The sequence below is a fragment of the Zea mays genome, chromosome 5 (assembly GCF_902167145.1).
Source record: "Zea mays cultivar B73 chromosome 5, Zm-B73-REFERENCE-NAM-5.0, whole genome shotgun sequence".
Lineage (NCBI taxonomy): Eukaryota > Viridiplantae > Streptophyta > Magnoliopsida > Poales > Poaceae > Zea > Zea mays.
This window is the reverse complement of record NC_050100.1, coordinates 123,577,338-123,603,150: the sequence shown is the minus strand read 5'-3', so window position 1 is coordinate 123,603,150 and position 25,813 is coordinate 123,577,338.

Below are 25,813 nucleotides of genomic sequence, written 5' to 3'. Positions count from 1 at the left end.
TTAAAAGTAAATATTATTATATGCAATGAGTGGGTACAAAAGAATATGCAGAGGAGAATCCACTTGCCTTGCTCAAATGCGTCCTGTGGATCGTCCTCGAACGAATTTGGTTCGTCTACCACACCGTCAGCCTCTAATAACGTTACACGTCGCCATACAAAAAGAAAGCATACACCAATAAATAACATGCACCATTTCATAAACATACACCATTACATGCACATTAACATATCGCACTTATCACACCTTAAATACATCCTAAACGCGTAAATACTTATTAATTGAATTATAGTTATTATTGTGAGTCCTAATGATGAATTTATGAGTGGGTGCAATAAATACAGTTTTAAACTAGTATTAATATATTTTAACATCATCAATGAAATTAAATGATAATTATTGTCTTTAATACTAATAAATAAATTAATAGCTTTTATCCTTTTTATTTCTAACTCAAATTATTGAGTATAGCAAAAATGAATTTAACATTCTAAAATACCTATAAATACTAATTGAACTTTTATAACACAAGCGAGGTTATTTTGACATAAACTAGTATTTTGCTTACTCTAAAAATTTAAGTGCTAAATTTGCGAACATTTTTATTTGACTAGCAAAATCTATTTTCCATCCTACTAATGATATTTTCTCCTTTCTTTATAAAAAGAAAATGTTAATAAAATAATTAGATAAATCATCTAGAAATCCTATATTATTCACATGACATGAGTTTTATACCATTTTCTAAATCCATTAAAATGCACCTATGACTATAATTCTCCAAAAAGTTTCTAAAGTTCCTTGTGACCAAATTTGACTACAAAGTTTCTATCTATTGTTTTTATCACCAACGTGTGACTACTAAATTTGTCATATTTTTCTAATCCAAAAATCAACGCCACGACTAACATGAAATATCACGGTGTACTAACGATCGCATATCATCTACCAAAAATTCCATAACACACATACACATAAATTATGGATCACACGTGTTCATATTACAACAAACTAAATATACAATTCATGAATCGAATCAAAAAAGTATTTTATAAAATATACAAAATAATTTGAGTCGTCTTCAACCTTGGGTTCGCACGTGTGATGGAGAGAGTTCGACGGGGGTTTCGGCCGGATGGAGAAGAGCAGGGGCTCGACTACGCACGGCGGATGGCGTAGCTCCGGCGGATGACGAACTCTGGCGAACTCCGGCGGTGGTTCTAACGGCGATGAGAGTGAGAGAGATGGGGGCGAGCTTGGGTAGGGGAAAATGGAGAGAGGCTTTGCTGCCGTTTATAGGGAGCAGGAGGGAGAGGAGAGGTCGCCGGTGGTCTTCAATGGCCATCACATGCGTCAGTTTCTAACGAGAGTAATGGAGAGAAATGGGAGAGGGAGTAACGGAGGATTTGATGCTCCATTAACGGCGAGAAATCGAACAGATGCGCGGGGCAGACGCCGCGGTCGGCTGGCGGCTCGGGTCGGCCTCGGTTGGGTGCGCGGTGGGCGTCGCGCGGCTGGCCGGATCTTCACGTCGGGGCGGGGGCGTCGAGCCAGCTTGGGGCTGTGCGCGGTGCAGGGTGCTCGGCGGCTCGGCGGCTCGGCTGCTGTGCGGGGTAGCGGTGTGCGCGCCTGGGCGCAGTAGCAGGCGCAGGGCAGGGCGCGCGGTCGGCTGCGGGTGGGCATGCTCGGCGCGGTGGAGCTGGCCTGGCAGCGGCGATGCGAGGCGCGCTGAGCGGGAGCGGTGGAGAGAGAGCAGAGAGGAGAGGAGACGCTTGAGAGAGAGAGAGAACAGAGGAGGGAGAAGAAAGTGCAGGCGGTGGCGGCTTCAGCTGGGAGCAGCCAAGCGCGCGCGGGTGTTAGGGTTTGGGATGGGCTCTTAGTTGGACGGGTTTAGATTAGGAGATTTTTTTTTCTAATTCCGAAATACATTTTTAGATAGCACAAAAATTCATAAAATTTCACCAAAACTATTTATAAATAAAATACTTGTTTTTAGACTAATAATTATTATATTATTTAATTATTATATTATTCACTAGGATTTTTCTTTAAAAAATAATTGATAATAAACATCCGATAATTAATCAAGCGCATATAAAGAAAACGATCATGCAAATAAATAATTAAACACTTAAAAAATTATTACCCTAATTAACATAATAACTAAATTCATTATTTTTAATTGATGGCTTTTATGGTGTTACAGTCGTGACGGCCATTGGCTAGATGCGGGTAGAGTTAGATGATTCTCCGGCTAGCAAGCTAAGTACGACATCCATCTCAGCATCATCGGTGCTAGCTGGCATTTCAAAGTGAGTTTGCCTCTCAACCTCAGAAATACTTCGAAGTGGGGCAATCAAGGCCTCAATATCCTCGGGGGAGGGTCGCACTCTATGACCCGAGCTACCATCATGAGTAGCAGGGTTGGAGACAAATTTAGAGAATGGCCTATTTGGTGGCAGGCTCCATGCAGAGTAAGCTATAGGAGCACCAGCATTCGAGAGTCTACCCCTCAGAATCATATCCAGTTGGCTCAGCAAATCTTCATGGGGAATCTGTCTGTCTGTGACTCGGGGTGGAATCATTAATGCCGGTATACAAATAAGCGGGGTAGACTCTGTCCTTCAATGGTTGAATGTTCTTGAAGACAAAATCGACGACCACGACCTCAGCAATCAGACCCCTGTCCTTCAATAAGCAAATTTTAGCAAGTAGTACTTTGGCCTCAGTTATCTCTAAATAGGTGGGAGACTCTACCCAGCTGGGGGTGCGAACATCTAGTTGCCTCCCTGACCGAGGGGGGAGAGATTTGCCATGATTTCCCACGATGAACCACTCAAGACGCCATCCCTTAATGTTGTCCTTGATGGGGATGTCGAGATACTCCATTTTCCTCCCTCGGTGAAGCTCCAAACTTGCGCCACCAACAAGCTGATGCTGCCCCCCAGCCATCCTGGGCCGATAGTGATAAAGATACTTCCAGAGTCCGAAATGAGGGAGAATCCCGAAAAGCCTCGCACAGATGTATGAAAACGGCAACTTGCAGAAATGAGTTAGGGTTAAAATGTGTCAGATTTAACTCGTAAAAATCAAGCAGGCCGTAGAAAAAAGGGAGATGGGAAGAGCAAGCCGACGGATAAGAAATGGAACGTAAACAACAGATTCATGGGTGTCCTCTGTCGGAACAGTGACACCGTGACAGATCCGCCAAGAACAGAGCTCTTTTGGAAGCAAAACCTCAATCTCAACAAGGTGGAGAAGGTCAGATTTGGAGATAACAAACATGTGGTTACCAGCAAATGGAAGCTCGCTATTGGGGTCAATGGGTGGGATGATTGCAGCAGCGGTGCTCTGCCTCTTTCGCGTGGGAGCCATCGCAATCTTTCAGGCGGGGTGAGCGGGCTCAGAATTTCAGGGAAGCGAAGGAGTGGCTATAGGGAAAAAGTGAAGTTAGGGCTCGAAAATCAAAAAGGCACATCGGCGCGAGTATAAATGGGGTTTCTCGGGTCGGGCATTATCTCTAAAGTGCCAGATCACTACTCAAAAAAGCAAAGGCTTCAGGCATCACTCGGCAGTTACCTCTAAAGTGCTAGCAATGTCAAGCATATGGACAAACTTTCAAACGCGCAAATGGAAATTAGCAAAGTAGTGGTCATTTGAAGCAACCAAATTCTTGATTCATACTGGAGGGGGTAGCACAAATTCGAAGCCGACTCATTATGAGTCGACTTCTTTCACCCTGATTACTACATTACATTACACTACCTTACTACTTACACTACACTACTAACTACTACTACTACTGCTAACTATCTATACTAATATTTAAACCAGTGGCACTATGCCACTGGCCTTGCCGCCACTGCCGCCCTTGCCGCCATCGATGCAGCCACCACCGTCGCTCTCACCGCCACCGCTGGTACCATCGCCACCGTCGCCACTGCCACCACGGTCACCCTCACCGTCACCACGGCCACCACTGTCACCCTCGCCACCGTCGCTGCCGTCGTCGCCCTTCCTACCACTGTCACTGCTGTTGTCGCCGCCGTCACCCTTGCCACTGTCGTCGCCCTCGTCGTCACCATCGCTGCCGCTCCACTCCTTGGAAGAGTCAAAGGAGTCCGCCTCATCCGAGGAGACCCCCGACTTGTGGCAGAACCTCCCAAGTTATTGGGTCCACATGCACCTGTCCTTGTCTTAACGACCTCAGACGGCTATGCATGTGCACCAAATAACTTAACAGGATCCGTCCGAGTGTCCCAAGGACCCCGGATAAACCACTTACAACCAGGACCGCAGGATTAAGTAAACACAAATCACACACCAACATTTTTGCAGCGGAAATCTTATTACCAAATTCTAGCAGTTACATCAAATTTACTTTATGTTTATTGGAGTGATTACAATAGTGATTCAAAGAAATAAACTTTGAAATGTTATAAATTAATTATAAGTTTGAAATATATGCTAGCTCAAGTGACCATCCTCAATAAGAAGTATAGAAGAGTTACTTAGACTTATAAGAAGGCCGAGCCCACCGGCACTTAACACCATCAACACTAGCACAAAGTTATAACCTGAAAAACAACAGGGAATAAAACCCTGAGTACGCTATTACTCAGCAAGACTTACCCAACTAAAGAAAAGACCCTCAAGGGTATGCTGGTTTTAAAAGGATTCAAGGGAAGGCTTATCAAGGATCAAGGACTCTGTTTGCAGAAAAGCTTACTATGAGTGGATCCTTAAAATCCATTTTTACTTGTCAGGTCAAGTAAAGTTACCTGCATCCAGTGGCAGGCCCAGGATTTAGAGTGTGGGTATTCGAAAATTTTCTAGGATGATGATTTTTAAAGACTAAAGTTTTTCTACTGGCATACATAGGTAATTATTTGTATATATAACATATAATTAAGCATAAACAATATAGGCATAACTGATTCTCTGATTCAATAACTAGTCATCATAATTTAAAATTCTAGAACATACCATAATACAAAGAGTAAAGACTAAAATAATTGTTTGATATGATAAAATGAGAAGAAAGCTTACAAATCACAATCTAACTTTCCGATCCTTCATGCTTTGAAATTGAGCAATGATGTCCTCATCTTTGACTTCCAAGAAGAATTCCCTTTCAATGAAAGTAACCAAACATCCATTCAAGAAATTTTGACCCATCTTGCTTCTTAGCTTGTTTTTTATGTAGTTCATTGAAGAAAAAATCCTCTCAACACCGGCAGTTGCAACAGGGAGAACTAGCACCAACTTAAGAAGTTTGTAGACAATGTCATACCTCAGAATCTTATCTATTTTAACAAGCATCATAGACAACTCAGCTATGTCTTTCAAATTTTTAAAGTTTTCATCATTCCTCACATCTTCAATATAGCGATTAAGTTGAAAAGGAAGTTGTGCCTTCTCTTCAAATTGAAAATCATGAGGATAATGTCCAGCAAGTTTAACCAATTTCTCAACATCAAAGGCAGAAAAATTCTTGGCTGGACTAAATGATGCCATGCATCTAAGTAACTCAGTGTTGACCTCATCAAACCTGTTATTAAGCTCAACAAGTTGCCTATCAATAACACCCAAAAACATATCAGCATGAAACCGGTGATAGTTGATAGCATTTTTATAGAACTTCTTGTCTCTTTGTATAGGCTTATACTTTCCATCCATATCAACAATTTTAACTTTGTGCTTCTCACAAAAGGAATTGACATTCTTAAGAAATTCTTCCCAACCAGAATCTTTTCTTAAAACATCCAATTCTACCTTAGTGAAATCAAGAAGGTCCATTGCATTTACAATATCTTGGTCCCTCCTTTGCAAAGCATTGCATAAGTCATGGGTGTACCCAAATATTTCATTCATCAAGTGCAACATAAAAACAAACTCAAATGATTGAAACACTTGCAGCATAGTTTGAGCTCCCAAAGACTCACCTCCTTTATATTCCTTACCAATCTTGGAGAGAACTTTCTTAATTGATGGATACAAGGCCATAACATGCATTACAGTTCTATAGTGAGATCCCCAACGTGTATCACCTGGTCTTGCTAAGCCCATCTCTTGATTCAAACCTTGACCAGTTTCTATTTCACCCAACCTTAATGCTTCAATCATATATTCAGATTGAGCTACTCGAAGCATAGAGATCTTTTTACAAGACATACCAAGAACATTCAATAAATATGCAAGTTGCCCAAAGAACCAAGCACAATCAATATTCTCCTTTGCAACGGCTACAAGGGTTAGTTGAAGTCGTTGATGGGCAAAGCAGTGAACATAATGAGCAGAAGGTGACTCTTCCATCATTAATTTCTTCAAACCATTAACATGACCCTTCATGTTACTAGCTCCATCATACCCTTGTCCATGTATCTTAGATAAGGGCAATTGCCATTCAAGAAGCAATGACTGAATTGCTTCTTTTAGTGTCAATGATGTAGTATTTGCAACTTTTACAAGACCAAGAAATCTCTCAACTGGCTCTCCTATTTTATTGACATACCGTAAGCAAAGAGCCAATTGTTCCTGCTGATATGCATCACTAGATTCATCAGCAAGAATAGCAAAACACTCATCACCAAGTTCATCCATTATTATTTTGGTAGTTTCATTGGCACAACAACAAATGAGTTGTTTTTGAATCTTGTGATCTATCAACTGACAATTGTTAGGAGCATTTCCTAAAACCACCTTATTAACTTCTTCAAAGTTCCCTGCAAGCCATTGCAAAAGTTCTCAAAAATTCCCTTTGTTATTTGAATCCTTTCCCTCTGCGTGACCACGAAATGCCAATCCCTGACGCAACAAATATCTTATGCACTGAAGTGACCATGTCAAACGAGCTAGGTATTGAGCCTTGTACTCATCACTGTTTGATGCAATAGACTCACAAATAGATGACTTAGGTTTCATGAACAAATTATATTTCGCCTCAGCTTCACAATGAGCACTATTTAAACCACCAGCATGCCTTAAAAATCTAACTTTCATATTCCAGTTTCTAAACCCACCATTGACAAAACTATCTCCACCAGGAAATTTATTGTTATCTTTGAATAAATAACAAACAAAGCAATATGCAGCATCTTTATCCACACTATATTCAAGCCAATTGAACTCAGAAAACCACTTTGGTTGAAAGCGACGCATACCTCCACATTCATGTTGAGGGAAAACATCCTTGTTCATCTTTGGTCGACATGGTCCCAATGCAATATATGCTCTTCTAACTGTATCTTGGTCATTCACATCATAACTTGAGATAGGGAGCCTCAAACTAGGATCATGCTCAATGCCATAAATACCATCACGATCTCCTTCATCGCTAGAATCAAACTGGTTTAGATGGGCAGACTCAGAGTCACTACTATCTTCACCATGTTCTATTGTTGGGAGCTCAACTTCAACTCTCACTTGTTCAGACGGTGTTGTGCTTGTTCCACCATTACTCTGTTCTTGGAATATCACCAGTTGCTTATGCCTTTCATTGCAAGATGGAGCAACACTCGTTTGTTCAGATTGTTTCTTTGCTGCAGCTCTAGCTAAAAAAACCCTCAAATCAGTAGTACCACTGTTCTTCCTCTTCATGATTTAATCCTGCAATGCGAAGCTAATTAAACACAAACTGCATATTTGCATACAGCTAATTAAACGCAAACTGCATATTTGCATACAACTATTTCAAAACTGAAGTTGAGAGTTGACGGGCGACGGCTGACCTGCTGTGCTGACCGCGGACTGAGCCACTGAGGCGCCGTGCCGCACTGCCGCTGTCGTTGTGTGCCTGACTGCCTGTGCCTGTGTCGCGCCGTCGGCCGTCGTGGCGTCGCGCTGCAGCAGTGCAGCCTGCAGGAGCAGTCAGCAGTGCTGCCGTATGGTAGGCAGGCGGCGGCGACTGGACGGCTGGTGGCCTGGTGCTGCCTGCTAGCGTGGGGTTTTCAGAATGGGCCATGACGCCAAACCTAGTGGGCTGGCTTGGGTGGAGGCTAGAAAAGGAACGTTTTTAGCCCAAATGAGCACAACTCCTGATTCTTTTTCTATTTCCTGTGTACATATACCATATACATGTATATTAGTATCTATTGATTTTTTTTGTCAAAAATAATGGGTATTCAGATGAATACAATTGAATCTAGTTGGGCCCGCCCCTGCCTGCATCTAGAGTTCTTTCTACCCTAGTTCAAGCACTTGGCCTATACCAGCCGTCTTTTTATCATCCCATCAGTTCACTAGATTGCTACGTGTAAGTCAGTGATCAAGTCTTCATGTCCGAGAAGTAACGGCGATCTGAATCTATTAATACCCAGCTAGGGATCTCCGATCACACGACATATGTAGCAATTAACCCTTGCATATGTCAACTCGCCACCGGGGTTCTTAAGACCAGACCAGGTTCACGCCAACCGAGATCACAGATACACCACCGTCCAGCCTCTTGCCACGGAGGGTACACGCTACTCTCGTCATCTCTCCACTCCCATTGCCTGTCGGCCTTCCTGTTATTAGTCTGCCCGAGGCAAAGCTTACCCATGACGAGGCATGTGGCCAGTTAAAAGGTCCTCAATCATCAAGCCTACATCGACACGGTCCTTAATCGACTCAGACGGAGACACTATACCGAGACTCTCCTCTCGTGCAAGTCACTCGTCCGGTCTCAGCTTTATTATTTTTCAACCCAAAGTTTGGTACTTGGCAAGGGTACATCTTTTCTGATGTTGAACCCATCAAGGCCTTTGACGGATTCACCATCATAAGTATTTTCTTTTGTAAAAATTCCCATCCACTGTGAAGCATCATTTTTGTTTTAAAACAAAGCATTTTGTTTTTCTAGAGCAAGGCTAAGCATCAAAAATCCTTTTTATAAAAGGGTATCAAGGAAGGGTATTCAATTTTCCAAGGAAGGAAATGCATCAACGGTTTAGCACACAACTCCTATCACCTAATGCATCAAACAAGGTGATAAAGATTTTAAAACACAAGGAGGTGGCAAGTGCACCAGGGCTTGCCTAGAATAAACACTACATTAATGTTTGTTAGACGACGTCTGCTTGACGAGTATCCCTCGGCCGAGCACTTGCTTGATTTAACCTTCTTCAGGTTGGTTCGACTGACGTCATCGTTGTGCGAAGAAGACCACTCCTTGCACCATCTTGAGGTCAACTTGGCTCTTTTCCTCCGCATCACGTGATTAATTAACATACCTAAATGATTTGCATAATGCACATGAATGTATATAAACAAGAATAGTACAATACTAAATATTGCTACACCAAAGAGGATTAAATATTTAATCGCATGGCATTACAAATTTCACAAGTAAACCCTATATACCTATAACTTAAAATAACCGACAATAGCATTTTAAATGACGTAGAATTATTACTCTAAACTATTATACACCTCATATCAGCTAAACACGATATCAACGCAAATCAATCATACAGAAAATCATTATATATATATACTATATTTATATATTACACATGGGTGCATTCAATATAGAGAATGCACCCAGGCCCAACCTACACGCCAAGAGCACCTGGTCCGAGCCAACCGTCCCACCCAGGCCGAACCGACGCTTTGTTATTGCAATTTGGAGGACCCGATTTAAGTACATTGATTTTGTTGGATTTGTTTCGTTATCTTCGATAATAGACTGGTAATCCCCATTTTTTCCCAAGTGTTGCAACTAGTATTATCCGTTGATTGCAATTAGTAATTGTTGTATTTTATGCGGATACATTTCATTTGAATAAGTAGTTTGTGTTCTAGATTATCAACTCAGATGTTTCCACTTTTTGCAACTGCAGTGTACCTTTTTTTGCAACTGGTCCATCACATAAGTTGCAACTGTATAATTTTAACTTTCAACCCACAGACATCATTCCTGTCTTTTGCAACTGTGCTCATATACAACTAGTTATTGGTTTAAATTCACTGTTGCAACTGTCCCAGTAGTAACTATTTTAGCAGTCTTGTTGCAACTGGCTTATGGCGCATGTGGCAATTCTGTCCACTTTTGACTTTTTTCATTATCTGGAATTTAACCACACACACTAATGTGTGTTGCAACATTAGTGTGTATTACAACTATTTTTTGTTCCTATTTGTACTGTGTGTTAATATATTCCCTCTTGTATTCATTGTTCACAGCCCTGGTGTACACCCTGCTGAGTTGCTCGTCAAATCGTGATTTGCAGGCCCTGACAACTTTAGTCTGCACCAAGACCAGCAGTTGCGATCATTGTTTTGTTTAACAAATTTTTGGACATAGTTATATAGAAGTTGCAATCACACCAGACCAGCAGTTGCAATTACACCAGACAACAGTTGCAATCATTGTTTGTTTAACAGATTTTTGGACATAGTTATATAGAAGTTGCAATCACACCAGACCAGTAGTTGCAATTACACCAAACCAGAAGTTGCAATCATATTTTTTAACAAAATTTCCCAGAGTTATTCAGTACTTGCAATTACATCAGAGCAACTCAGCAGTTGCATCCACACCACACCAGCAGTTGCAATTACAACACACCAGCAGTTGCAATCATTTTGTTTACATTTTTTAACAGATATTTGGATAGAATTATTCAGCAGTTGCAATCACACTTAATGCAAGGTTGCAATCACACCACACCAGTAGTTGGAATCATTTTTGTTTAACAGGTTTTTTACAATCAGACCAAAAAAAAAAGGGGGCAGGGAGGCGCGCGTACAGGAGGGCCGAGGGCGTGCTCGGGATGTTAGGTGCTCTGGTCGTATAGGGAATCTTGGGGTCTGTGCATCCACAAACTAAAATACACATGGGTGCATTTTAGTGCCGCCGTGTGTATATATATATATATATATATATATATATATATATATATATATATATATATATATATATATATATATATATATATATATATATATATATATATATATATATATATATATATATATATATATATATATAAGCATCACTAACGTTTACCGGCTAGACGATAGAAACACTTACACTACCCTTTACATTACTAATTTGACCATTTGCCGCAAATAACGAACCAATTTATGCATACTTAACTTATACGTTCTTTAAGACCTTCTTCGTAAATCCTGCATTTTAGACCTAAGGTCTAACATATTACGCATTTATTTCACATGATTAAGTTACCGGAGGCGCTGAGGTATTTTAGCAAACATCTAACACAAACACGATGCGCCTGCTAAACACGAGAATTAATACGACTAATAAGCCTAGTTAATCTAATTCGATTAACCGAAATAATAAATTGGCTTACCAAAACCGAATTGATTCGATAACCGCGAGGGCGATGACGGTTGTCCAATTTAGACATTTGGTCGAGCCCCTGGCAGATGCTGGACGAACTTGCCTCACCTTTTCATCCAACTCTAGGATCAGTCTCCGGGAGATAAAGTCGACGACGAGTTCGATAACACACACGGTGATGAGACAGGGTCTGTGGAGATGTGCACAAGGGAAAATGAGCTTGTGGTGCCGAGAGTCGACGACGAGCAGGACGCGGATCAAGGGGTTTGCTTGGGAGTCAAGCAGGGGATGACGGGTTCAATGACTCGACGGCAAATGCGAGCACGCGCGAAACCCGATGGACAAAGAGCGAGCGCGCAGCGGTGACGACGAGCAGGCACGCAAGCGCCAATGCGAGCCGAGGGCAAGCACGAGTGCTGGGGCGAGCACAAGTAGGCAGAACAGCGGGCGTCGCTGCGAGCTCCATGGCCGGACCCGACAGGAACAGAGGTGAGCGCGCGTCGGGACCAGGGCGAGCACAGAAGGGAGCTGCGCGGAACTTCAGCAAGGCGTAGAGAGAACACGCGCGCAGGAAGCAGGACGCTGGACCAGCGCACCAGAGAGCCAGGATGAGACCGCGGCCAAACGAGCTCCAAGTTGAGCTAGAGACGCGCGCACACGGAATAGAGGAGATGAGAGGGAGATGGGAGGGGGAAGCTACGGCGCGTGACACAGAGGCGAGCAGGGCGCGAACTGGGCAGAGTCGGGCCAGGGAGCTTCGGCGAACGCGAAGTCGTACGCCGGCCATGGTAACGAGCTCGGGGGAGGGAGAAACCGCGGCCAGGAAGCAGGCGCGCGCAGGGGAGTAGGCCGGGCGTGGCAGCAGGAAGGGCGCGCGGCCAGGATCCCGGTGAGGCCAGGGCACCACGAGAGAGAGAGCTCGGTCATGGGAAGAGAGAGGAAGGAAGCTGAGCGAGCAAGATGCCTGCGCGCGCGAGAAGAAGCGAGCAGGGGCAAGTGCGCAGTGGCCATGGAAGCAGGGCGCGACCAGGCGAGCAGGGAAGGAGCTCGGCCGAGCTGCTCGGCTGGCTGGAGCAGAGGAGCGCGGCGCCGAGGGAGATGGAGCAGGGAGGGCGCACGCACCATTGGAGGGAGCAGGTGATGGCCGGTGTTGAGGGCAGGGCTGAGTTCGGCGGCCATGCGCAGGGAGCTGGAGATGCGACACGATGGAGCTTCAGTAGAGGATAGCTGCGCGCGTAGATAAGGATCAGGGTGCGGTGGAGGAGAAGACAGAGGCTGGGCGGTGGGATTTTTATCCTGGATCCAAAGCGGCGTGGCATGAGGATATTTTCTAGGGAGGGAGAGGATGAGGGCGCGTGTGGAAGAAGAGAAGTCCAGAGCGCGGCTATGAAAAATCTGAATGGGACAAGAGATAGCGACGGGATAAGGAGGTCAGTTCGGCGGTGGATATTTCAGAAGTACACAGAGACGGTGAGATATTTTCAAAAATCAAGAAAATCAGCTCACGTTGGAAAGAAATAGAAGTAGATAGATATGTAGAGGATTAACGAGAAATGTCTTTTTCTCTACCTCGTTTACAAAATCCTATGAATATATTGGGCACTCGGATTAAGGTTTAACAGAGGTATAAATGGATTGGACCAAAACGAGATCGACTTCAATTTTTAGACGGGACTTGATGTGATAAATACTCCGGAGTCTGATAAATTCGTACCGTTAATTTACTTTTGAAGATTTAGATCGAGGCAAGAAACAACGGACCGAATTAAACGGATTTCGGCTTCAGTATTTTAATCTGCATTTGATCCAGTTGACTTCAGACGAATTCCGTTCGCTATTCGAACACTAGATTAGAGAACAATTCAATTAAAAATCCGTAGACGCAATGTTACGGATGACAAAAGAGGACTAAATTATTTTACACCGAAAACTTAGTCGTCGAGTTCTTCTTAATCTGTTCGGAATAAAATCATCCGAGTGGGCCGGGCTTTCAAATTCGTATTCGCGCGAGCGATGAATTTTAAACAATCACCGTACGCACCGATTTTCAGAACAACTATGTTCCGAACATCACGAAAATTTAGGAAGAGCCTGGATAAATAAAAACGATGTCGAACTCGCGATAGACAAAATAGATTAAGACAGAGAGACTGTTATTCTATTCACCGCTATCACGTGTTAAAGTCCGCACTCGTGGTGGAGCAGACGATAAACACCTGGGGTGTTACAATCCTCCCCCCTTAAAAAAATCTTGCCCCGAGATTCGGAACGAAAGACTTCTAAGAGTAGAGAATAATGTAACCTATGTCCATATCAGCGGTAATCACAAGGCAGTTCCAAGCAAAGGCGAGTGTCTCAGGATGTTGTTTCTCTAGTAGGCATAACATGTATCGCCTTAGGCTAATTTAGAGATATCCAATGATAGAGACGATGTCTGCTAGAAGGATACATAAGGTTCCATGTGTGCAGTTTGCTTTTTCTGATGACACTATATTATTTGAGTCTGTTGAGCAAGCGACAGATATGCGATTTTACCCAAACAGAATCAGATGCAACCTCTTGGGTAAAACACACAGAAAGATGTTTACCAACAAGTGGTCACGGTAACTTCATAGCACACGAGATGGGTGTGAATGTCGAATAACATCACAATTGACCCGTGGCTAGCCAAAAAATCCAAGTCCATGAAAAGTGATATAGATTCGAGACAAATCACCAGCGGAGGATCTAAAGATGTTGCCTTCGCAACCAGTCCATTTTATCCAACACTACTCATGGCTCAACTTGATCACACATGCTGGAAAAGCACACGTGAGGCGATCGAGGCATGACTAGAGCGATGACTAGGGGGTTACTGGCCGACTTAATCTCAATTCTTGTAAGTGCTTTCTTTAGGGTGGGTTGAACCAAGGTGAGTTTAGATAACTCGACAAAACGATCTCTAGACTCAACCTTTGTTCACAAAGCAATTACAAGTTAGTAAAACCAACTTGTTGAACTACTTTTGACATTGAGTAAGTCCTCTTATAATCCATCAGCAAACCAAGGGTTAAGAGTTCACTTTTGTCACCAGGTGATCATGCACTTGGGTAGAAATCCATTTGGTCAGGTTGTTCATCCGTTTCTTCATGCGAGATGAAGAGACTTGGTTCGGGAATACATGGATTAAATAAGAGAGCGAATGAACAAACTCCTTTACACAAAGGACGTAAAGGGAACTTGTATAGGTAGTCACTACCAAGATCAAAAGAAAAAAGACGACACATGAAAGTGGTATGCCCTTTTGATCCAATAGAGATGACAGATGTTGCTTGATCTCTTCGACAAACAACATCGAAGCTATTTCAAGGGAGATCTACGGAAGATAACATATTAGGGTAGTTCCATAATGGATCATGACTAGAGACCTCGATACCCGCATGCGCCAAGCAGCATAACCTTGCGTGTACATTTACAAGGGGCTCTCAGTTTTGTTGCGGCACCATAAGTCCTTAATCATGACACCATTACCGAACTGACACCAATAAAGAATCTTACGTAGCAAAAACAGATTGTGCCAAGATAACACATTGATATAGTCTCATAATGGATTACAACTACTAACCATGATACTAGCGCGTGCCGAGCAGCACAACCATGTGTGCGCACACATAGAAGGCCCTCGGTTTCGTCGTGGCATCATCAATTTTAGTCATAACGCCATTACCAGATGTAACCAATAAGAAATCTCGCACCACACCAATAGACTGAGTCAAGATGACAATATACAAAATAGATTCCACTTGTAAGAATGGTTACAAGTAGAGAGCCAAATAGATAATGGCTCGATAAAATGAACAAGACGTGGCCATAGCCTAAACTTGATGAAAGGAATACGATGGGAGACTGTTACTTCAGCCCAAGCATATTTCTATGCCCATCGCAGAGATCACAAGGTCAAGGATTAGTATCTGATTAGATATGGAGGGAAAACAATCATAAGATTAAGTTGGTATGCCTTTGATAGTTATGAGGAAACCAAAGGCATCAAATTCAAGAAAATGATCGGACAGGTCTTTCCTAAGTTAGGTTGATAAAGTGACAAGGTAATCTGCAAGGAGAGGCTGAATATAATAGAGACCTCAACCTGCATCAACTGAGCAAGGGCAAGATCTAGGATGGAAACACGACCACGAAGGGAGTGACAAGTTAATTGCCAAGATCCTCATTTGGAGTTCGAATGCCTCTTATGTCCAACAAAGGAATTATCTAACTATTTATTTGTATGAGTTCTGTCATGGAGGGATAACGGAAAATTCAAATTTTGGGTCATGGTTCACTAAATAAGACCATGGCCTAGTTTTCGATTTAGGCAAACAAGTCACCAACCTTCTATCGGCACATCAAATACAAGAGCAAGCACATATATAACACCTAAATAGATTACCTAAGGAACGGAGGACAACTATTTCCTTAGGGTTCATGATACAACATTACACCACATTATCTACAATCACTGGTTACTGGAATAAGGGTGAGAGAAGCATTTTGGATGTATAGGTGACAAACATGATGCAACAATCAGGATGCATGCTCGTCCTATTCGTCCTCACAAGTTTTCCCAACATACTGTGGCGATAGCGTTCTATCTTGGTGGCATACTTAAAACTTTCCCGATATTCTGCTAGTCGTCAGCTACACATACATTTTCGAGGTTAGTAAATTTTCATCACAACCCAATTTTCCCATGATGCAGTTCACACATGATAGTTTATCATAGTTTATACTCCATATATTTCTATATGGAGGCCAGCTCATCATTAAGTGCCGAGCCACGCATAGGCGCCGTTGCCACACTTTAACCACAGGGCAGCTCATTATGGTAACTCACCTTCTTACCTGAGCGTAGGTGCGTCGTTGCAAGTACATTACACTTCTCAGTATTCCCATATCTGTGTACCCATACACATCCATGGGGTACTGAATTTCCAGAAAAGTAAGTACTCCACATCGCAGCCTTCATATATACATATGTGGAACATGTATATAATCAAGCGCTTTTTATACTCTTCCCTAGACCGACGTTTGTTCGGTCATGCTCTCACATCTCACCTTACCTTGGGCGTCGATCCATTCAAGACTGAATGGCCTTAAAAATAACATTACACATGTATGCAATATCCACCCGATTGTGGGTTATGGTTTTTAAATAAGCCACCTGATAGTCCTTAGTTTAGGGCTTAACAGAGGATGTCGCTAGCATTATAGTTTTTCAAATCTGTATTTCAAAACCAACCAATCTGTTTAGTTGAAAATAGGTTCTTCAAAACCAAAACTTTTGTTTTGAAAATACGTATGTGACCGTATTATACTTAATCCTGCTTCGATACCAGCCAGTGGCAGAACCTCCCAAGTTATTGGGCTCACATGCACCTGTCCTTGTCTTAAAGACCTCAGACGACTATGCATGTGCACCAAATAACTTAACAGGATCTGTCCGAGTGTCCCAAGGACCCCGGATAAACCAATTACAACCAGGACCGCAGGATTAAGTAAACACAAATCACACACCAACATTTTTGCAGCGAAAATCTTATTACCAAATTCTACCAGTTACATCAAATTTATTTTATGTTTATTGGAGTGATTACAATAGTGATTCAAAGAAATAAACTTTGAAATGTTATAAATTAATTATAAGTTTGAAATATATGCTAGCTCAAGTGACCATCCTCAATAAGAAGTATAGAAAAGTTTCTTAGACTTATAAGAAGGCTGAGCCCACCGGCACTTAACACCATCAACACCAGCACAAAGTTATAACCTGAAAAACAACAGGGAATAAAACCCTGAGTATGCAATTACTCAGCAAGACTTACCCGACTAAAGAAAATACTCTCAAGGGTATGCTGGTTTTAAAAGGATTCAAGGGAAGGCTTATCAAGAATCAAGGACTCTATTTGCAGAAAAGCTTACTATGAGTAGATCCTTAAAATCCATTTTTACTTGTCAGGTTAAGTAAAGTTACCTGCATCTAGATTTCTTTCTACCCTAGTTCAAGCACTTGGCCTATACTAGCCGTCTTTTTATCATCCCATCAGTTCATTGGATTGCTACGTGTAAGTCAGTGACCAAGTCTTCATGTCCGAGAAGTAACGACGATCCGAATCGATTAATACCCAGCTGGGGATCTCCGATCACACGACATATGTAGCACTTAACCCTTGCATATGTCAACTCACCACCGGGGTTCTTAAGACCAGACTAGATTCACGCCAACCGAGAGCACAAATACACCACCGTCCAACCTCTTGCCACGGAGGGTACACGCTACTCTTGCCTTCTCTCCACTCCCATTGTGTGTTGGCCTTTCTGGTATTAGTCTGCCCGAGGCAAAGCTTACCCATGACGAGGCATGTGACCAGTTAAAAGGTCCTCAATCATCAAGCCTACATTGACACGGTCCTTAATCGACTCAGACGGAGACACTACACCGAGACTCTCCTCTCGTGCAAGTCACCCGTCCGGTCTCAGCTTTATTATTTTACAACCCAAAGTTTGGTACCTGGTAGAGGTACATCTTTTCTGATGTTGAACTCATTAAGGCCTTTGACGGATTCACCATCATAAGTATTTTCTTTTGTAAAAATTCCCATCCACTGTGAAGCATCACTTTTGTTTTAAAACAAAACATTTTGTTTTTCTAGAGCAAGCCTAAGCATCAAAAATCCTTTTTATAAAAGGGTATCAAGGAAGGGTATTCAATTTTTCAAGGAAGGAAATGCATCAACGGTTTAGCACACAACTCCTATCACCTAATGCATCAAACAAGGTGATAAAGATTTTAAAACACAAGGAGGTTGCAAATGCACCGGGGCTTGCCTGGAATAAACATTATGTTAGTGTTTGTTAGATGACGTCTGCTTGACGAGTATCCCTCAGCTGAGCACTTGCTTGATTTAACCTTCTTCAGGTTGGTTCGACTAACGAAATTGTCGTGCGAAGAAGACCACTCCTTGCACCATCTTGAGGTCAACTTGGCTCTTTTCCTCTGCATCACATGATTAATTAACGTATCTAAATGATTTGCATAATGCACATTAATGCATATAAACAAGAATAGTACAAGACTAAATATTGCTACACCGAAGAGGATTAAATATTTAATCGCAGGGCATTACAAATTTCACAAGTAAACCCTATATACCTATAACTTAAAATAACCGACAGTAGCATTTTAAATGACGTAGAATTATTACTCTAAACTATTATACACCTCATATCAGCTAAACACGATGCCAACGCAAATCAATCATACAGAAAATCATGATATATATATATATATATATAAGCATCACTAACGTTTACCGGCTAGACGATAGAAACACTTACACTACCCTTTACATTACTAATTTGACCATTCGTCGCAAATGACGAACCAATTTATGCATACTTAACTTACATGTTCTTTAAGACCTTCTTCGTAAATCCTGCATTTTAGACCTGCATTTTAGACCTAAGGTGTAACATATTACACATTTATTTCACACGATTACGTTACCAGAGGTGCTGAGGTATTTTAGCAAACATCTAACACAAACACGATGCGCCTGCTAAACACGAGAATTATTACGACTAATAAGCCTAGTTAATCTAATTCGATTAGCCGAAATAATAAATTGGCTTACCAAAACCGAATTGATTCGATAACCGCGAGGACGATGACGGTTGTCCAATTTAGACATTTGGTCGAGCCCCTAGCAGATGCTAGACGAACTTGTCTCACCTTTTCATCCAACTCCAGGATCAGTCTCCGGGAGATAAAGTCGACGACGAGTTCGATAACGCACACGCGTGATGAGACAGAGTCTGTGGAGATGTGCACAAGGGAAAATGAGCTTGTGAGCCGAGAGTTGACGGCGAGCAGGACGCGGATCAGGGGGTTTGCTTGACAGTCGAGCAGGGGATGATGGGTTCGACGACTCAACGCAAACGCGAGCACACGCGAAACCCGATGGACGAAGAGCGAGCGCGCAGTGGTGACGACGAGCAGGCACGCGAGTGCCAATGCAAGCCGATGGCAAGCACGAGTGCTGGGCCGAGCACAAGTAGGCAGAACAGCGGGTGTCGTGGCGAGCTCCATGGCCGAACCTAACAGGAACAGAGGTGAGCACACGTTGGGACCAGGGCGAGCGCAGCAGGAGCCGTGCGGAACTTCGGCAAGGCGTAGAGAGAACGCGTGCGCAGGAAGCAGGATGCCGGACCAGCGCACTAGAGAGTAGAGAGCCAGGATGAGACCGCGGCCGAACGAGCTCCAAGTTGAGCCAGAGACGTGCGCGCACGGAATAGAGGAGATGAGAGGGTGATGGGAGGGGGAAGCTACGGCACGCGACACAGAGGCGAGCAGGGTGCGAACTGGGTAGAGTCGGGCCAAGGAGCTTCGGCGAACGCGAATCGTACGCCAGCCATGGCGACGAGCTCGAGGGAGGGAGAAACAGCAGCCAAGAAGCAGGCGCGCGCAGGGGAGCAGGTTGGGCGCGGCAGCAAGAAGGGCGCGCGGCCAGGATCCCAGCGAGGCCAGGGCACCACGGGAGAGAGAGCTCGGCCATGGGAAGAGAGAGGAAGGAAGCCGAGCGAGCAAGAAGCCTGCGCGCGTGAGAAGAAGCGAGCAGGGGCAAGTGCGCAGCGGCCATGGAAGCAGGGCGCGGCCAGGCGAGCAGGGAAGGAGCTCGGGTGAGCTGCTCGGCTGGCTGGAGCAGAGGAGCGCGGCACGGAGGGAGATGGAGCAGGGAGGCGCGCGTGCCATTGGAGGGAGCAGGAGATGGCCGGCGTTGAGGGCAGGGCCGAGTTCGGCGGCCATGCGTAGGGAGCTGGAGATGCAACACAATGGAGCTTCATTAGAGGATAGCTGCGCGCGTAGATAAGGATCAGGGCGCGGTGGAGAAGACAGAGGCTGGGCGGCGGTATTTTTATCCCAAATTTAAAGCGGCGCGGCGTGAGGATATTTTCCAGGGAGGGAGAGGATGAGGGCCCGCGTGGAATAAAGAGAAGTCCAGAGCACGGCTGTGAAAAATCTGAATGGGAGAAGAGATAGCGATGGGATAAGAAAGTCAGTTCGGCGGTGGATATTTCTGAAGTACACAGCGACGGTGAGATATTTTTAAAAATCAAGAAAATCAGCTCACGTTGGAAAAAAAATAGAAGTAGATAGATATGTAGAGGATAAAAGAGAAATGTCTTTTTCTCTACCTCGTTTACAAAATCCTATGAATATATTGGGCGCTTGGATTAAGGTTTAACAGAGGTATAAATAGATTGGACCAAAACGAGATCGACTTCAATTTTTAGACGGGACTTGATGTGATAAATACTTCGGACTCTGATGAATTCGTACCGTTAATTTACTTTTAAAGATTTAGATCGAGGCAAGAAACAACGGACCGAATTAAACGGATTTCAGCTTCAGTATTTTAATATGCATTTGATCCAGTTGACTTCAGACGAATTCCGTTCGATATTCGAACACTCGACTAGAGAACAATTCAATTAAAAATCCGCAGACGCAATGTTACGGATGACAAAAGAGGACTAAATTATTTTACACCGAAAACTTAGTCGTCGAGTTCTTAATCTGTTCGGGATAAATGTGGCGGAACTGCCCGATTTATTCTAACTTAAGTGCCTACGTCCTGCCTTAGAGGCTAGACCACACTTAAATGGGAATAACTCGTCAATCCCTCGGATCTAGTCCGACGAGGCCACTGACAGGATCAAGTACCACAATCTCACTCAATGGTGAGTCACAGAGCAAATACAATAAAACGTAAAACCATACATGAAGGAGTATTAAATTATTACATCATCATTAGAGTTTTTGCAAGGTAGTCATCATTGTTCGAAGTGCAGCAGAATAAAACTAACGATAAATAAACAGAGAGATGGGGAAGCCTGTCCCATCACTCATGCTCCTCCTCAGCCGAGGCGGGGTCCCACTTAATGTAGCAGCATGGATCAAGCAGACTCATTAGCTGCGAGAAGCAGACGATTCGAATCGAGTTTCTATCCTTGCAAGGTAAACCTAAACACACGACATGTAGGGGCACTCCATCCCCACACATATCAATCGTCCCCATCGATTCTCTGGCAACAGAAAGGGGCTCACCGCCTTGGCGTACAATGCCTCACTGACCCCGACTGCCGTTGTGCAGTGACCGCACTTGTACCCACCATAACCGGAATAGGAAACCACGTCTCAGGTCGCGTGAGGAGGGCAATCTGCGGGTAGGTTCACTCAGGTACTAGGCTTACCGATTTACCACATTTCTCGGTATGTGTTTAGTACGTTCAAACGCTTGACACACGGTACCACACCTTAATCCTTATTCAAAATTTTATCCCGTGGACAACCAATCCCCATGGATTGTTGTCCACAACCAGCATCATTATGATAAGAAAGTGGATACAACCAGTTTCCTGACCTCGCGCGAGTGCTAGAAAAAATCACTCGACTTCTACCAAGATCCAAATTAATAAAGCAGCTACCTCGACCTAGCATACTAGTATTCATCTCAACAGGATTCCTGAGATCATGCAACTTAGGGTTTCAAACAACTCCTACACTTAAGTGCAAAATCAATCCTACAATCATTAAGTATAGTAAAATAGCATAAATAACAGGTTATGCATAAAACCGGGGCTTGCCTTCCAAAGCAGTGGCAGGGAGATCCTCTGGTGTAGGCTCTGGTGCGGGATCTGGGGCTACCTCCTGAGCAGCTCCTTGCTCCGGTACGAGGACGTATTCTCCGTCAGCGAGGTTACAGTCTATCGAAATGCAATGAATATGTATGTCATGATTATGCAGGATTTAATAACATTGTGCCAAAGAAAGAAACTAAGTTAGTTAGTAACTTAGGGTTTTCTTGGTCATAGGTGGCTTTTAGTAGTTTATGCTTATCATTCTAGGTTTAGGTTTTGGTAAGGATGAGCATAGTGGATTTGTATTTCCCTTATATAATTCAGTGGACAATTCACAAAGGGTTTTAGGGTGACACTAATTTCCATCATTTTCCCTTTTTTATTTTCTATTTATGAATTCTAGTGTGGGTTTGAACTATAACAGTAGTTTAACTTTTTCCAAAAATTCTGTAAAAATTACAGTGGGTTTCCATTGGTTACTATAGTCTATTCTAGGAATTTGAGGTTCAGAATAAAAAGACTGTGCCTTGGACAAAAATAACAAATGTTGGGCAAATGGGCCACTTTGCACTACAACTCTTAACTAGGGGTGAGTTCTGTCCTAAGGGTTATTTTTGTTGGCATCTAACAGTAATAACAAGCTTCTGTGGCAAAAATCACAGAAAGCTAAGTGATGGTTTTTTAGTTGTGATTTTCCAAAGTTTAATGCCAAAAAGGCACTTTCTACTGTCTTGTTAAATGAAAAATGTCAAACAGCAGATTTCATATTTTTCCTATGTTTTTACTCACAAAACATTAATTTTCCCAAGGTTTGGGGTGTTTTCACCTTAAGGTTATTTTTCTAGGGTTTTTCTAAATTTTCCTTGTTTTCTTAAAATAAAAGGTATCCCAATTATTTTGTACTAAACCAGAGTATAATAGATTTTTCTAGTGAACTAGACTAAATAATTAGACTAACAAAAATATGGGAGCTCCCTGGTTCTTTGTTTAATTTACCTTTCCTATTTTCTTTAACTTTAAGCACAATGTAAAATAAATGGCAAACTCTACCTTAATGGGGTGTACAGAGGGGTTTATCATTTTTAAATAGGTCAGCAGGTGGTCATGTACTTCTCCCACTTTTCTTAACCTCAGTTAAATAGTGCAACTATTTTTCTTCCTATTATTTAGCTTTTGGCCAAAACAATAATTAAATCAGAACCCTAAAGTTTTCTGTAGCACTTAGGGGTTTTATATTTTTCTTAAGTAGTTTACATTATTTAAGATCTCGCAAAATTGGATTGACTTGATTTGGGTGAATAAAACAGAAGATATGAATTATTCAAGTTATGTTTAAATTTAAATCAGATTTATTAAAAGGTTTCCTGGAAAAACCACTTTGCACCGAAGTCCTCGGGTTCTTTCCAAACTAACTCTCTCAGTTATACCCTTGCGCTACTATTCCTCTGAGTCACTGACAATGCGCAAAACCCCCTACCCTTTTCTTCTTCTCCCCCGCGGTCCCTCCCTAGGTTTAAACAGTACCCACGACAAAGAAATGGGCGGCGCGGCTTGCCGGCGGCGAGAGAGGTCCGACGAGGGGCGGGGTTGGCTCCGGGAGGTCCTGGCGGTCACAACGGTGTACGGCTCGACGGCGGGGGTGGCCGGAATCGTCCGGTCCACGTGCGCAGGCGGGTGCTCTCGTCGGCGGCGGGTGCTCCGGCCAAACCACGGCGATCTAGTTCAATCCAATGGCACGGTGAGCTTCACAGGGTGACGTAGAGGCTATGTGCACAAGGAATCGACGAATGGAGCAGAGGGTTACCCGGTCTACGCTCGCCTGCGGTCGGGTGGAGTCCGGCGACCGTGGACTGGCTTCTCCGGCGAAGCAAACTCCGATTCCTCGCTCGGGTAGCTTCACCGAGGTGTGCACAGTCTCCTCTGAGGGTTGGACGGGGTTGGGAAGGGTTCTGCTGGCCGGTCTACGGTGGCGGGGGTTCGGACGGCCGCGGGCACGCCGTGCACGGGCAAACGCCGGTGGTTTTGGGCTCCGGTGAGGTCGAGCGCGTGCGGAGGGGTACGGTCGAGGTCCCTGGGTGCTTTATAGGCGCGGGCGAGGGCCATGGCGCCGGCTGGGCTTTGGCGCGACGCGGGGCACGCGGGGCGCGCGTCGGGCGTGCTCTGGCGAGCCCAGAGCGCGTCGAACACGTGGCCGTTGTTTTCTGCCCTTGTTCTTGCGCCGGCTGAGCAGCCAAACATGCAAATCTTGCCCTATGGCTTGTGTAAGATTTCTTCCCTGCGCCTAGGGCTACCTAGTTCATGTGAGTTCCAAGGGAAGATCGAGTCTGGTTTAGAAGATATGGTGGCGTCAAGTCTTGTCTGTCTACACTGTTCAACCTGAGACAAAATAGGTGCCAACTTGTGTCAAACGGTCTTGGCTTGGGTTCAAACTCTTCCAGGGGGTTCCTTAGATAATTTTGCCCCTTTTTGCTATTTAGACCCTGGGGTTTTGGTGCCATTAGCTAGGTGAACACCCCTGATCTCTAGATTAGGGTTGATTTTGGACTTAGAAGGAATGGGGGTGATTCCATAGTGTTCTCCACTTGGGGGCTGATTTAGGGGTCTTATAGGGGTCTTTTTGCAAAGTTCCCTTACTGTCTTTTGTAAACATTTTGGTACTCTTAAACTTTGGTTAAGGGTTAAATCATGAAATGTGCATTTGCCTAATCTTTCTCTCAACTAAAGGCTTCAAGAGAGGGGGCCCAAGGTTCATTCCTCCCTTGCCCAAGGTGTTTATTGCCTAAAAGCTTGGGTAATGCTCTGGTCCTTGGCATTTCTTAACTCACTCATGCTTCCAAGGTCTTAAGTGCTCCCTCTCCTCCAAGTTTTAACCACATGTGATAATGGGTATATGTGCCATTAGGGAGCCAGCACCTTAGTAACACCAGGGGTGTTATAGCCCTCCCCCTTAAAGGAATCTCGCCCCGAGATTATTGGGGGTGCTATGAAGGTGTGCTGGTGTGTTACCCTTCCCTTTATCCAAGTTTCTCTTGTTAACTGCTCTTCGAATGTCATTCTCTTTGCGACTTCAGAAGGAAGTCCTTTTTAAGTTAAAACCACAACTTAGACTACCCTTATCATCTAAGTTTTTCTTATAGTTGTATTCAAAGGGCAGGTGGGGGTGGGGTTTACGTACCGACTCCTTTGGGCAGAAAGTCGGGGAAGCGAGAGCGTAGAAAATCCTTAGTCTCCCATGTAGCTTCTTCCACTGAATGGTGACTCCACTGAACCTTATACATTCTGATCGACCTTGTCCGCGTTGATCTCTCTTTCTGATCCAATACCTTGATGGGGTACTCTTGATAAGATAAGTCTGGTTCTATCTCAATTTCTGGTTCAGGTAGCACTTCAGTAGGTAAGCGGACACATTTTCGCAGCTGAGATACATGGAACACATCATGAACAGCTGACATGTGTGGTGGCAACTTCGATTGATATGCTACTGGTCCACAAGTTTCCTTGATCTCGTAGGGCCCAATGTAGCGAGGAGCTAACTTGCCCTTGATTCTAAATCTTTGGACACCCTTGGTGGGTGACACCTTAAGATAAACATGCTCTCCCACTTCAAACTGTAGAGGCTTCCGCCTCTTATCATGATAGCCCTTTTGTCTGGCCTGAGCAGCTTCTAAGTTCTTCTTGATGACTCTGACCTTTTCCTCTACTTCAAGTATCAAATCTGGCCCAAATATTTCCCTCTCTCCTGCTTGAGACCAATTTAGCAGGGTCCTACACCTTCTCCCATACAAGGCTTCAAAAGGTGCCATTTTTAAACTGCACTGGTAGCTGTTATTATAGGAAAACTCTGCCAAAGAA